This window comes from Schistocerca cancellata, chromosome 3, assembly GCF_023864275.1.
Source record: "Schistocerca cancellata isolate TAMUIC-IGC-003103 chromosome 3, iqSchCanc2.1, whole genome shotgun sequence".
Taxonomy (NCBI): domain Eukaryota; kingdom Metazoa; phylum Arthropoda; class Insecta; order Orthoptera; family Acrididae; genus Schistocerca; species Schistocerca cancellata.
This window is the reverse complement of record NC_064628.1, coordinates 686714852-686729107: the sequence shown is the minus strand read 5'-3', so window position 1 is coordinate 686729107 and position 14256 is coordinate 686714852. Positions and strand designations below refer to the sequence as shown.

At 44.5% G+C, this 14256-nt stretch overlaps 1 protein-coding gene across 4 annotated transcripts in view; it reads right to left on the bottom strand.

The window, feature by feature from the left end:
• The window catches only part of LOC126175669 (rab11 family-interacting protein 4), a 954952-nt gene extending 941478 nt beyond the window's left edge, over nt 1-13474 (bottom strand). For all 4 annotated transcript variants that reach the window (XM_049922582.1, XM_049922583.1, XM_049922585.1 and 1 more), the window contains exon 1: nt 13280-13474. The gene's annotated coding sequence lies outside the window, so the exon portion shown is untranslated. The remainder of the gene's footprint in view (nt 1-13279) is intronic.
• Between the last annotated feature and the right edge of the window lie 782 nt (nt 13475-14256).

Genomic DNA, 14256 nt, shown 5'->3' with positions numbered 1-14256 from the left:
TTTCAGCAACATGTTCGCAAATCAGGCGTTGGTAGGTGGACACTCACAGCTCGATACTTCCTTTGTCATAGGTTTCTCCTCATTCATCTTCAAATAATCTGCAGAGAGCAATCTTTTTATTGCCTCGTCATTATTATACATTGGTGTGCAAAACTTAAGGAATAAAGTACTGGGGCTACAACTTTGCTTCTGCTGTTTTTTCTCAAAGTTCGAGGCTTTATTGTGAGCATCTTACAAAAAAATTAGGTTTCAACGTATTGGCCATCGCTGGCCACTACTTCCTACCATCTTTCGGGCAGCATACGAATCCCGCGGCGGAAGAACTGGGCGTCTTTCGAGAAGATCCATGCAACGATCTAATTTTGCAATTGTCGATATGACAGGAAGCGGTTGGCATCCAGGTCATGTGCCATTGATCTAAAAAGCTGGTCGTCAAGGGGAAAAATGTCTGGAGAATACGGCGGGTGGGGTAGGACTTCCCATTTAAACGTTTCCACGTATGTTTTGGCGGGTTTTGCGGCATGGGGTTGAGCATTGTCATGCTGCGAAATCACCTTTTCATGTCTATAGGTGTAATGTGGCCGTTTGTCTTTCAGTGATCGGCTTAAATACATCAATTGCTTTCGATAACGATCTCCTGTGATGCTTCCCCTCGGTAACAGTAGCTTTCTCTCTTTCACAACCATGCCGGTCTTCAACGTCAAAATCACCGTTCTTGAAGCATGGAAACCATTTTCTGCAAAGTTCTGTCACTAACAGGCGTCTCATCGTAGTTCTTACACAGCTTTTTATGAGCATCAGCCGCAGATTTCTTCATATGGAAATTAAAACCTCCCACAGATGTCGAGAATTGGGCTCGTAAGTTGACGCATTCAGCCGAGAATAACTTTACGATGCCATCAAAAATCGACTAATATTTTGATGGCGTTATGTTCTCATAAAATGTAGACTGGCAATGGCAAGGAAAGCGTTTCTGAAGAAGAGAAATTTGTTAACATCGAGTATAGACTTAAGTGTCAGGAAGTCGTTTCTGAAAGTATTTGTATGGAGTGTAGCCATGTATGGAAGTGAAACGTGGACGATAAATAGCTTAGACAAGAAGAGAACAGAAGCTTTCGAAGCCCGCATCTCGTGGTCGTGCGGTAGCGTTCTCGCTTCCCATGCACGGGTTCCCGGGTTCGATTCCCAGCGGGGTCAGGGATTTTCTCTGCCTCGTGATGGCTGGGTGTTGTGTGCTGTCCTTAGGTTAGTTAGGTTTAAGTAGTTCTAAGTTCTAGGGGACTGATGACCATAGATGTTAAGTCCCATAGTGCTCAGAGCCATTTGAACGATTTAGAAGCTTTCGAAATGTGGTACTACAGAAGAATGCTGAAGATTAGATGGGTAGATCACAGAACTAATGAGGAGGTGCTGAACACAATTGGAGAGAAGAGAAATTTGTGGCGCAACTTGACTATAAGAAGGGATCGGTTTGTCGGGCATATTCTGAGGCATCAAGGGATCACCAATTTAGCATTGGAGGGCAGCGTGGAGGGTAAAAATCGTAGAGGGAGACCAAGAGACGAATACACTAAACAGATTCAGAAGGATGTAGGATGCAGTAAGTACTGGGAGATGAAGAAGCTTGGACAGGATAGAGTAGCATGGAGAGCTGCATCAAACAGGTCTCTGGACTGAAGACCAAAACAAACAACATGTTCTCAAATGCCTAAGCTTACTGTGTGACACTTACGACCTACGACTTGCACCACTACTTTCCACTAATGCCGTCTACTGCAAAACGGCGGAAGCAAAGTTGCAGACCCTATAGCTTTCGCACGATGTGTTAGTGCCAAGTAAGACAGCTCGATGAAACTTCAGCCATACATAGAAAGAACTGCTACAGTATATTATAGTACAGTGCTGAAATTAACTGAAAGAAATGCGCTGTGAGAGGAACAGAAATGACACTTGTATTCGAGACAGTATTTACACTGCAGTTACAGCGATTCATGATGGTCCTCGGACATTACTGGACGTTCTTCTAAAGTGTGTGATAACCACGGACGGCAGCGTGCTCCCATGCAGGCCACGAAGTTAGTTAGTAGTTGTGACAGGGCGTTCCATTCCTCCACAAGGGCGATTGACAGCTGTAGTTTGGACATATGGACGTGGTGCAGTAAGCCTGCCCGACGCATTCCACACGTGCTCGATGGGATTTAAGTCGGGAGAATGAGCAGACCAGCCTATTCGCTGAGTATCCTCTCGTTCGAAGAGTTACTCCACTTGCGCTGTTCGATAAGGTAGCACATTGTAATCCACAAAAATGAAGTCAGGACTGAATGAAACTCTGAAAAGACATACACGTGAAAGGAGTACGGTGTCACAATAAGGTTGACCAATGCGTGTACCGTGTTCGAAGATTTGAAGGTCAGTACGCCCAAGCAACATGAAAGTCTTCCCACACCATAACACCTGGGCCACGAAAACAATCACGTTGCACAAGCTCCAGGATGTATTACATGTTCCCAGCTTTCGCCATACAGAATCACTACTGAGGCTGAATTTGCTTTCATTCGGGAACAGCACGCGACCCCACTTCTCGTTGTTTCCTCTCTGTGCTCCTGGCAGCATCGTAAGCGACGTCGCCGGTGTGCGGTTGTCAACGGAAACACATCTACATCTACATCTACGTGATTACTCTGCTATATACAATAAAGAGCCTGGCAGAGGGTTCAATGAACCACCTTCGAGCTGTCTCTCTACCGTTACACTCTCGAACGGCACAAGGGAAAAACGAGCACTTAAATTTACTTTGCGAGCCCTGATTTCTCTTATTTTATCGTGATGATCATTTCTCCCTATGTAGGTGGGTGCCAACAGAATTATTTTCGCAATATAAGGAGAAAACTGGTGATTGTAATTTCATGAGAAGATCCCGTCGCAACGAAAAACGCCTTTGTTTAAATGATTGACACTCCAATTCACGTATCATGTCTGTCACAGTATCTCCCCTATTTCGCGACAATACAAAACGAGCTGCCCTTCTTTTTACTTTTTCAGTATCATCCGTCAGTCCTACCTGATGCGGATCCCACACCGCACAGCAATACTCCAGAATAGGGTGGACAAGCGTGGTGTAATCAGTCTCTTTAGTAGACCTGTTGAACCCTCTAAATGTTGTGCCAATGAATCGCAGTCTTTGGTTTGCTCTACCCACAATATTATCTATGGGATCGTTCTAATTTACGTTATTAGTAATTGTAATCCCTAAGTACTTAGTTGAATTTACAGTCTTCAGATTTGTGTGACTTATCGCGTAATCGAAAGTTAGCTGATTTCTCTTAGTACTCATGTGAATAACTTCAAATTTTTCCTTATTCAGTGTCAATTGCCACTTTTCGCACCATACAGATATCTCATCTAAATCATTTTGCAAGTCGTTTTGATCATCTGATGACTTTACAAGACGGTAAATGACAGCATCATCCGCAAACAATCCAAGACGGCTACTCAGATTGTCTCCTATGTCGTTAATATAGTTCAGGAACAATGGAGGGCCTATAACACTTCCTTGGGGAACGCCGGATATTACTTCTGTTTTAACCGATAACTTTCCGTCTAATACTGCGAATTGTGATCTTTCTGACACGACTTATCGTCGTGAAAGAGACCACCTCCATGTAATCGCCGTAGAGTTTGGAACGTGAGGTGACTTGCCTTGCAGTCCTCTTAAAAGCGGTTGCAATTCCAGCCGCTGTTTGCCTGTTGCTTATAGTAGTCATCTGCTACTATTACAGACCACGGCAACCATCCCCTCTTCTTCCTGCAGCAGTGCGAGTTGTGGTTCTGAACGCTCCCCACGCACGTAGAACACTGGTGTGAACAATACCAAACTCCTGGGCTACGCTCCTCACATTTCGATCTCTTTCCAATTTCCCGATGCGAAGTCCTCTTAATGTTGCCTCTGGACCACGCTGTAATGAAGGACACCACCACACTGCACCGTAGCTGCCCGCTGGTTGTACGCAGACTGTCTTTTCCCGTTCCCTCACCTGCCTCGTGTAGCGGGGCCAGCCCCATTTGGTGCTTTAGGTACACTGACCTCAATCCCCGTGGCGTCCAGCTTTCTGTGCATGACTGGGAGACCTCTGACAACATGTCCTGCGATTTCATTCCTTTGTGCCGTATCGTTAATACATTGTTACTTTATCTCGTCCTTAGTTTAGCAGAGCAGTGTATTGTGTAACATCTCATAGCCGCGACAGTGTACTCTTCCTGCGGCTACTGTCTACGGTAGGGTCGGTTTATGAGAGAATGATTTTTCATCCTGGAGTTGAGATGGTTTTTTCCTACTCCTCCTAAATAGGCAGTGGGAGAGAGAGACTAGGCTCATCCTAAAGGAGTGTAATTCCCCTGACGTTCTATGTTTCCAACATTTGCTGCAGAAAAAAATCTTAACATCTTGCCGGAGTCAGCACCTTACAGTAGCGCTGTAAGCAGCAGCAGCGAATGCCCAAAGAGGCTGCCTACATTTGCTCCTGATTGGCTTAAAGGACTGAATGTTAAAAAATTTCGTGAAGCAGTTTTGAAATTCGTGAAGTCGATTAGTTCGACAGCAAGACTCGTGATGTTGAGGCGAGAAGTAGTTGGTCCTCCGGACCGGAGTTAGTGTTTTGAAGTGATTACCATTCTGCAGATCTGGAGTTAGTGATCCTTCGTGATCAATGAGGCTACTTTTCCGTCACAAAAAAAATGGAAATGAGCGTTTGGCGTCATTGGCCGGGAGGCCCCGTACGGGGCAGGTCCGGCCGCCTTGGTGCAGGTCGACCTGCGCGCCGGATGGGGATGAAATGATTATGAAGACAGCACAACAACCACTCCCTGAGTGGAGAAAATCCCTAACCCACCCGGGAATCGAACCCGGAGCCCTTAGGAGGGCAGTCCATCACGCTGACCATTCACCTATCGAGGCGGACTTTTCCGTCGTGGAAAGCCTAAAAACCGTTTGAAAGTGTGTTCCCGTGCGCGGGCGCCGCATTCTGGTTAGCCATTTTCCGGTGTTTCTCGCCGAATATCGCGGATTCGTGGCTTATTTGTCGTAGGCGTTATTGTAAATAAACCAGCGTGAAACACACATTGAATTCGAACGACAAGAAATTCTGCTTTGTGTATGAAATGTCGTTGTCATGTGGAACAGATTATGCCGGATAATGAAGATCTGAATTACACCTAAAGTTTGAGGACACAAATAGAACTGTCCACAGCGCCGCGGACCGCTGCAAGACGTGCGCGAAGAGAGTCAGTGAGGTTCTGGAAGGCACCGACAGGGATGCAGAGTCGTGATGAATCCAAAGCCGTGGCTACCCTGTGTTACTCAGTTGAGAATCCTTGGCACGAGCAGCCTGGTAGAGTTCGTCCCACAGCTTCTCGAATGGGTTTAAACCCTGCGAGTTCGGCGGTCAGGGGCGTGCGGTAAACTCATGCTGGCGCTCTTCCAACCACGTAATGACACTGCCAGCTGTGTGATACGTCGCATTGTCCTTTTGGTAGATGCCATCGAGCCAAGAAAAAACAGATTACTCGCAAGTGTTGACATGGTGCCAAAGGATAGACGCGTTCATTTGTGGAACCGTTGTGCATTCCAAAATGATGAGATCATCCAAGGAAAACCACTAAAACATTCCCCAGACCATAACACTGCCTCCTCCTGCTCAGACCATTCTGACAATATTGTTCCACGGTGTTCGCTTTCATACGTTCTATGTCGTACACGCCATCGGCCATCTGTTCCATGGAGCATGAAAAGTGATGCACCTGAGAAGGCCACCTGACGCTTCGGTAGACGTCCAGTTTGCAGTACTGGCGTTCAAATTCCAGCCTTCGTTGCCAATGAACTGAGCCGTGTTGTGGTTCGCGTTGGTGCCGTTGGTAGGTTGGCATCGTGTGATAGGGATAGTGGCGTCTCGTTTACTGGCGCCACTACGTTTGCTAGCACTGTCTGTCTATGAGTGGCAGCAGCAGCAGTTATCGATACCTAGTACTGTGGTACTACATTTGGAAGGACGTCAAGTGTTATTTTGGGTCAGAGTTGTTGGGCAGTTTGGTTGGGACGCAGCAGCAGTGAGGTCCAACAGCGCGTTCTTGTCCACAGCTCGTGGTCGTGCGGTAGCGTTCTCGCTTCCCGCGCCCGGGTTCCTGGGTTCGATTCCCAGCGGGGTCAGGGATTTTCTCTGCCTCGTGATGACTGGGTGTTGTGTGATGTCCTTAGGTTAGTTAGGTTTAAGTAATTCCAAGTTCTAGAGGACTGATGACCATAGATGTTAAGTCCCATATTGCTCAGAGCCAGAGTGCGTTCTTTCAGGTCAGAGTTGTCGGGCAGTTTGGTTGGGACGGAGCAGCAGTGAGGTCTGACAGCGAGGGGACATACTGGGACTGCTGGCAGGACACAGGCACTACAGGATCGAGGGGCTGTAGTTTAGACAATGACAACCTGGTTCTCCACCGCACCCAGGACGTTTGAGTTGAGTGAATATTAACCCAGTAGTGAAAGCTCCACTATTTTGAGATCACGCTGTTTGTTCGTGCATTGTTGCTCGCAGGGTCGCTGAGGCGAAGAGCAACGAGTGGAGTGTTTGGTGTTGGCAAAATTAATTAGCCATCCTCTATCTTTTATTATTAATCATTGAATTCCTTGTGAGTATTGATGAAGCTCAACCAGCGGTATTTTTCTGCCTAGTGGCCGCCAACGCCCCAGTTACCTACCCTGGAGGTTAGCGCATTTTCGCAGCAGTGTACCTTTCCTCGCCTTGCCGCTGCTGTCGATAAGGCGTGTATTTCGACTGCATCCTTGATTGTGGTTCGGATATGTTGTTTCTTTTTTACTACTTTGGTCGTAGTGGTCCCTTCTGCTTCTGTATGTTCTAACACCGGGTTCAGAAGGCGCAGTGCTGTCCGCCGATTCCGCCTTGCCTGGGTTATTCCATCGTTGTGTTGGTTATTAGACGTTAGGCAGATGTTGCAAGAGTGTTTGCCGGCATTTAAACTGTCACTAGTTTGAGTTGCCATCCGGTTAAGTGAATACAACTCCTGGCTACCTGTATTATTATCGTTTACGAAATTGAGCGACTTTCCCAGGTCGATTCTTGGAGCACTGTCTGAGGCCCACTTCTCTCCTGATTTTATCAGATTGTGATGATTGTCAGTAAGGTCTTCAGCCGTGAATAAAATTGGTCTAAAGAATTTTTATTAGGTATTGTGTCTTAATATGATTGTCATTTTTTAATAATATTTTAGTAAGAATCTGCTATCTAGGGCTTCATCCGTCAAATGCTTTTGGAGCGATTCTAGGCGGTTAAGTGCGGAACCGCACTGCTGCTACGGTCATTGGTTCGAATCCTCCCTCGGGCATGGATGCGTGTGATGTCTTTAGGTTAATTAGGTTTAAGTAGTTCTAAGTTCTAGGGGACTGATGACCTGAGATGTTGAGTCCCATAGTGCTTAGAGCCATTTGAATCTAATGGAGTTATTACTATTGGGGCCTTCAGCAGACAAATAATTTCAATTTCTGGTCGATAAGGCCTTCAGCCATAAATGCAATTTGTCTAAAGAATTTTTAATTAGATATTGTCTTTACAATCAAATTTGATAATTGTTCCTTATTGTCAACCTTATGTGCAATTGGTTCCAAATAAAGTGTACATGATTTAAAAAAGAAAAAAAACTGAGCAACCAGCGGTAACTGAGTAAGGCCCCATCCACACCTAAATCTGCCTTTTCGCTAAGTAAACACGTTTCATGAGCAGCAGTCAGCATGGGTGCAAGAACCACGCACCTGCTGCAGAGACACACACGAATCTACGTTCGCTGAAAGGTCGTTGAGGAGAGACTGTCGGTAGATTCTTGGTTCATATGGGCGATCAACTGCTCAACAGTTGCAAGTCTAGTCGCCCGTACACATCTCCGCAGCTGTCGTTCATCCTTGTGCCCGCGCTGCACCACAGTCGTCTCTGTGCCGGTTTCCCATAACGCGATTGTGTAATGCACAATATATTTCAACCAAGGTAGCAGGAGAACAGTTTACAGACTTAACCGTTTAGTAATTCCTTCCGCCCTTGGCCCTAAAGCCCAGGAATATGCTCTTTTGGTCGTCAGCGAAATCGCTCCTGTTTCGCGTTACGACAACGACTGCACTGTTCCCCGCGTCCCCCCGACACGCTTTATATAGGGCCCACCCTCCACAACTAGTGCTGTTATTGCACGTTAACGTTGAACAGAGGCGGTGGTAACATTAACATGACTGGACCGTTTATATCCCAAACGCAAAACACATCACTTGCGAAAGTAGGTAAAGCCAATTAATAATTAGCAGCTTCGGTGTAAATAATCAGACACGTCTTTTCTGCAATATACGAGAGCTGCAAGACACGACGTACTGAAAACCTTATAATCACCATCTTCTTCGTCAATAGACGACTTCGCTGGGCACAAGATTGACAAGTCTGGTCGCCAGTATAAAACAGGCAGACTTTTCTCCCAGCAAACAGTCATCTCTGGATGAAGAAAATTATCTTCGAAAGCTCAAGTCTTAACTCCGAATTTGGTGCGATCTGAACTCCGAGAAAACTCTCGTACAAGGACGCTGCTGCGAAAATTTCGATGCATTAAATATAGTGACAGTAGACAGTTTAGCATAGTTACCTCTCCTAACAAAATAGAGCTATCTTTTGATTTGCTCCATTAGAAATGGTTTTTGAAAGCCTGCAACTATGAAACAATAGATTCGTTTATTTTATTTTTCGCACGACGCGTTTCGGGAAATGATTCCTATTTTCAGGTGCATGTTTTGTGTGTACATAAATAGAAATGGCTTAACACACACGAAAAACGCACTTGAAAATGGAAATCATTTCCCGAAACGCGTCATGCGAAAAGTAAAATAAAGAAAAATGTAAACAAACCTAGAGCTATTATTTCTTTGGTTATGTCACTAGCAAGGCAAGGGGCTGTGTAGCTTATTTTGCCCGATCATACCTCCTACCTTTAGTAGCACATCAACAAGATGCCTTCATTCTCTGTATCCTTGTCTGATGGGACCACAGAAAACGTGAACAATTAATACATCGCTGGCAGCAACATGTCACTTCCATTTTACAGTTTTTTTCCCTCTGGGGCGTCGGGAATGGGGTGCGTTGTTATTAGACTAGTCTGATGCTAGCCGTGAAGGGCTTCCTTTCATTCTATGGAACAAGTCTACGTACGATGTGTACACGTTGCAGGAGGTGTGAATGTGTTCCACGCATACATTAGAAGCGTTAGCCAGATATCAAAACCTGACAATAACGAAGGAAATCTATGCGATGGAAACAGTCAGTCGCAAATCATGTATGCCGCGGAGTGATAGGAATCATATCTTGTGTTACGTACAAAATTTGCATTAACATTTACGAGAGATAAGCTGAAAACAGTTATTATGAACTGAAAAATATACTACACTCTCCAGAATGAGATTTTCACTCTCCCGCGGAGTGTGCGCTGATGTGAAACTTCCTGGTAGATTAAAACTGTGTGCCGGACCGAGACTCGACCTCGGGACCTCTGCCTTTCGGGGCAAGTGTTCTACTGTCTGAGCTACCCAAGCACGATTCACGACTCGTCCTCACAGCTTCAATTCTGCTAGTACCTCGTCACCTACCTTCCAAATTTCGCAGAAGCTCTCCTGCGTACCTTGCAGAACTAGCACTCCTGGAAGAAAGGCTATTGCGGAGACATGGCTTAGACACAGCCTGGGGGATGTTTCCAGAATGAGATTTTCATTCTGCAGCGGAGTGTGCGCTGATATGAGACGAGGTACTGGCAGAATTGAAGCTGTGAAGACGGGACCTGATTCGTTCAAAAATGGTTCAAATGGCTCTGAGCACTATGCGACTTAACTTCTGAAGTCATCAGTCGCCTAGAACTTAGAACTAATTAACCCTAACTAACCTAAGGACATCACACACATCCATGCCCGAAGCAGGATTCGAACCTGCCACTGTAGCGGTCGCTCGGCTCCAGACTGTAGCACCTGATTCGCGCTTGGGTAGCTCCGACGGTAGTGCACTTGCCCGCAAAAGGCAAAGGTCCCGAGTTCGAGTCTCAGTCCAGCACAGAGTTTTAATCTGCCAGGAAGTTTCGTACTACAGTATGATGAAACATTTCTCCTCTATGAAAACTAAATATTATTGTGGAAAGAAGACTAAATCACATCCTAATTTTTCCTGTTTTCGCCCTTTTGCAGACACCTGGCAGCGAGGTCCAATAGCGCGAAATGTTTTGTGACCACCACTAGAAGTATAATTAATTAATGCCTAACATCTCGGAATGGATGCCCGAAGATGAATTTGAATCTGAAACAGATACAGTGTAATATTGTTCTGCGGCAAACGTTTGAGTCCAGCTAAAGCATCCACGAAGAAGATATCTCGTTATTTTACTTGAAGTAAGTGAAATATTGCTGCAGAGACATTTCTCGCTCTTCTGTGTGTAGGAATAGTCCATATTAATTTTTGCACTTCATAATGTGTACTATTTCAGTACTCATTATTTCATGACTCGTAAAATACCGTGGTTTACCTCAGACACAGAACGTTGTCTTCAGTTCAGGTGGGCCCTAGTCGAAATTGAATCAAGTTGTCCAGCGTAGGGAGCCTCCGATGCTGCGTGACAATTGCAGGAAGCGCCAGATGAGGGACGCTTGCCAAGTAGGCGGCGGTCCGAGTGGCATAATAAGTTCAATGAACGACCAACTGACGTAGTGGTCTTTTACGACTGCAGGGAGTGCGCGACACGGAATTAGTGGTCGGAAAAAAATACAGTAAATATGAACAAAGTTAAGGAAAGTCATTGGCAGTTCTGTCGATTGTAATTGGAGATTTAGAGATGCGTTTCGAAAAACCTATCAACTTCTAAAGAAAATGCGCTTGTTGCCCATATTCGTGTAAAAGAGTACAAACCAACAGTTTGTCAAAAACTGTGCTACGACACAGCACGGCTTGTAAGTTTACTTTTGAAACCATTAAAATGTGTTGCCTTGTACTTTTTAAAAATGTGGATCGTCTAACATTGAATCGAAGAAATCTGGATTAATTACAGCGTTCTAAAGTCGAAAGACGCCAAGAGAATAGTGCAAAAAAGTAAACAATATTAGCCAATAACAGAAAGGGATGTATGTTTCAGGATCGTATTATTATGATTGTTAACTAACGCTATGTAATGTCGTCAGTGAGAGAGTACAGAGGCTCAAATATCTAGAACTGTTAAATAGAGGCATTAGCAAACAGTGGATGTAGAAAATAAAGTTTACAGTCTTGCTAGTCAATTATTACAAAATTAAACTGACATGCGAGGGAACGTATTGAAACAAAAATTGTGCTCGACAAGGGTGTATCATGTCACTCTTAGTTTGCTCTGCGTCCTGACGGAATGAATTCAGCAAGGGTGAGGCTAAATGGTAGCCCTAGTAATAATGCTATGACATTATTCTATTAGAAGAGTTATGGACAGGCGCAAGAACAGTGGAGAAAGTATGCTGCATTATCACTTCGAATTGAAGAAAAACAGTATTTCTGTTAGTAACAAAGTAATAAAGAATGCCAGCGGTATCAGACATTGCTACTCAGATGAAGCACATCTATAATTTGCGATAAATGGCTTGTGTGAACGTTCGATGGTCATTCGCAGAAGAGTAGAGAATATTTTATCAGCGTCTAGGCAAATCGGCTAGTCCTATGACAGTAATGTGACCAACCTCTAAACGGATGAATTTTGTCCTCTTCCGTTATTTTCAGCCCTACAGTGCGGCTTAGAAACAGTCACTCATACACGAAAGCATGTTCTATTAATATCTTCGAAAATATGGCTATATCGGAAGTCACCGAAGAGAAATCTTACTTAGATAGGATCTCAAAAGATAATAATTAAAAAAATAGAAGTGGATACTGTAGAAACAACAAAACTGAGAAAATGAGCGTAAATGTGAAGAGTTGGAGCAACATCGCCACTATCTCCAGCACTGTAGGGTCTTCTCGACAACTCAAAATACCGACAGTTGTTGGTGAATGATGCAACCAGCCCAAATACTTTTTAAATGTTTTATTTTAGTGCTTTAATCGGTTTCGGGATACCATGCCCATCTTCAGATCGCTAATATTGTTAGTTACAGATGTTTTTGCCAACAGGATGTCGTCAGATTCCACACTACAGAAGAGTATTTGAGTATTTAGTGCCACTTTTTAAATTGTTTCATTAACAAAAATACACTAAAGTGCTTGCATCATACGTAAATAAATACGTGCATTTTAGCATATTTTATTAATGAAACAATTTAAAAAGTGGCACTAAATACTCAAATATTGTTGTGCAGAGTGCGAACAGACGACATGCTGTCGTCAAAATATCTGCACGATTAAAAATATTAGTCATTTGAAGATGGGAATCGTAGCCCGAAAACAGAATATGGCATTAAAATAAAACATTTAAAAAGTATTTGTGGCTGGTTGCGTTATTCACCAACCATCACTAACGGCCGCGGAATTCACAAGATCCAACATGGATAAAATAACATCGATAGTTATATTTCATGTTAGTAAACATTGAACAGACGGCGAAATAACAGTGCCATCTTCGACCAAATATTTTGACTGCTGCCTTTCCAAAAATCAACTATCATTCTTTGAATGACAGACCTGCTGTATTTGAGGACTAAATTTGTTTTCGTGGTAGATTACTACGTACTAACCAAGTTCTGGAAACAATAATGTTTAAATTTTTCAGAATGAAATTTTTCCATCCTTACATAAAATTAAATTGCGTCTATCACACGTCTTATTACGACCTGCATCCATAGAACTTCATCTTGAGATGGATACAGAAGGATTCTGCATGACTGATAATGTGTATATGCGGATGTTTTTTGTATACAACAATAACACATAGTCAAGAGACTGAGGCAAATGAATAATTATCTCTTTTATACCTCTTACAGTCGTGGCCTGGTGAACATTTCAGACGGAAAGCGGTAAGGTAATTGAAAATTAACGATGCATTTACCAATCCCAGCGCCCACCATTGTCGTCTTAAAGTGGAGTGTATTGTTGGCATGACAACTTGTGACTTACATAAAGAGAGGGACGCCTCTACAGTCAAGCGTGTCCTACTTCGTTTAAGCAAGCACAAGGGGACCGCCGCAGGCATGCACGCCCCACCAGAGGGCGCGCGACAAATTGCTTATTTCCGCCGCTCCCCCTCAGGGGGTACTTACAGCGAGGAACCACCTGCTGCACGGACACCGGGCACGGCGCTGCTCCAGGCTACTGTCGTTCCATGTGGGAGGTTCGACGTTCAATCACACGCGTGGCATATTACGCGAAACAGTTCAAAGGTAGAGCACACGTGCGAAACTTTCGAATTCACTCGCGCGGGTGTCTGCGCGACGCGTTCGGTAGTCGGCTGCGGAGTCGACTGCGGGCGGAACAAAGTTTGACTATCGAAGCGTTCGTCTGCGCGCTTCGCATTTGAACGCTACCGCACTGTCATCTAGCGGTAGTTGTTGGAACTACTAGCGCTCTCCGCACGAGATAGTTTCGGTTTACTCCTTGGGGAGCGCTGCAACGAAGACTCACTGCCTATGCATTCTGCAAGCTCTCCAGTTCTTGCACTTCATTCTGACACTATGACGGTGCTAGTGACTGCAATCAGCGTCGGTTCGAGAAAATTTTTTCACACACATGTCCTTTTTAAGCCCATCCTTCCTCCCTTCGCCTTCCTCAGAAATTAGTTGTCTTTCCTTGGGCTCTTGATTTTTCTTGTCGAAATAAGCACTACATAGGTGTTCCACTGTTAAGGTACGTTTACACTGGGATACATGTATCGCGACATGTATGAGCGACATGTAAATTTGACATGTCGCCATACATCACCTCATACAAAAATTCACGGAACTTGTATGCGGACCCTCGAGCTCATACATGTCTGTATACATTTTGTATATCGCTTTTTGGCCATATACGCGACATGTATGAGCGACATTTGAACTCGCGCATGCGCAGTACTATCATTTCCTGTCGTCTTGTCGCCTGCCGCTTATTTTGACGATTAGCGCATGCGTAGTACCAGGCTCTTTGGCGGCTGTTTGAGTTTTGGAGGTGCCGACTATCGTTTCGACGTTAATGTGTCTGCATAGAACATCAAAAAGTGCCTTATGCAACATTATTCTTCGTGTTTGCGAGGCCATTGTGC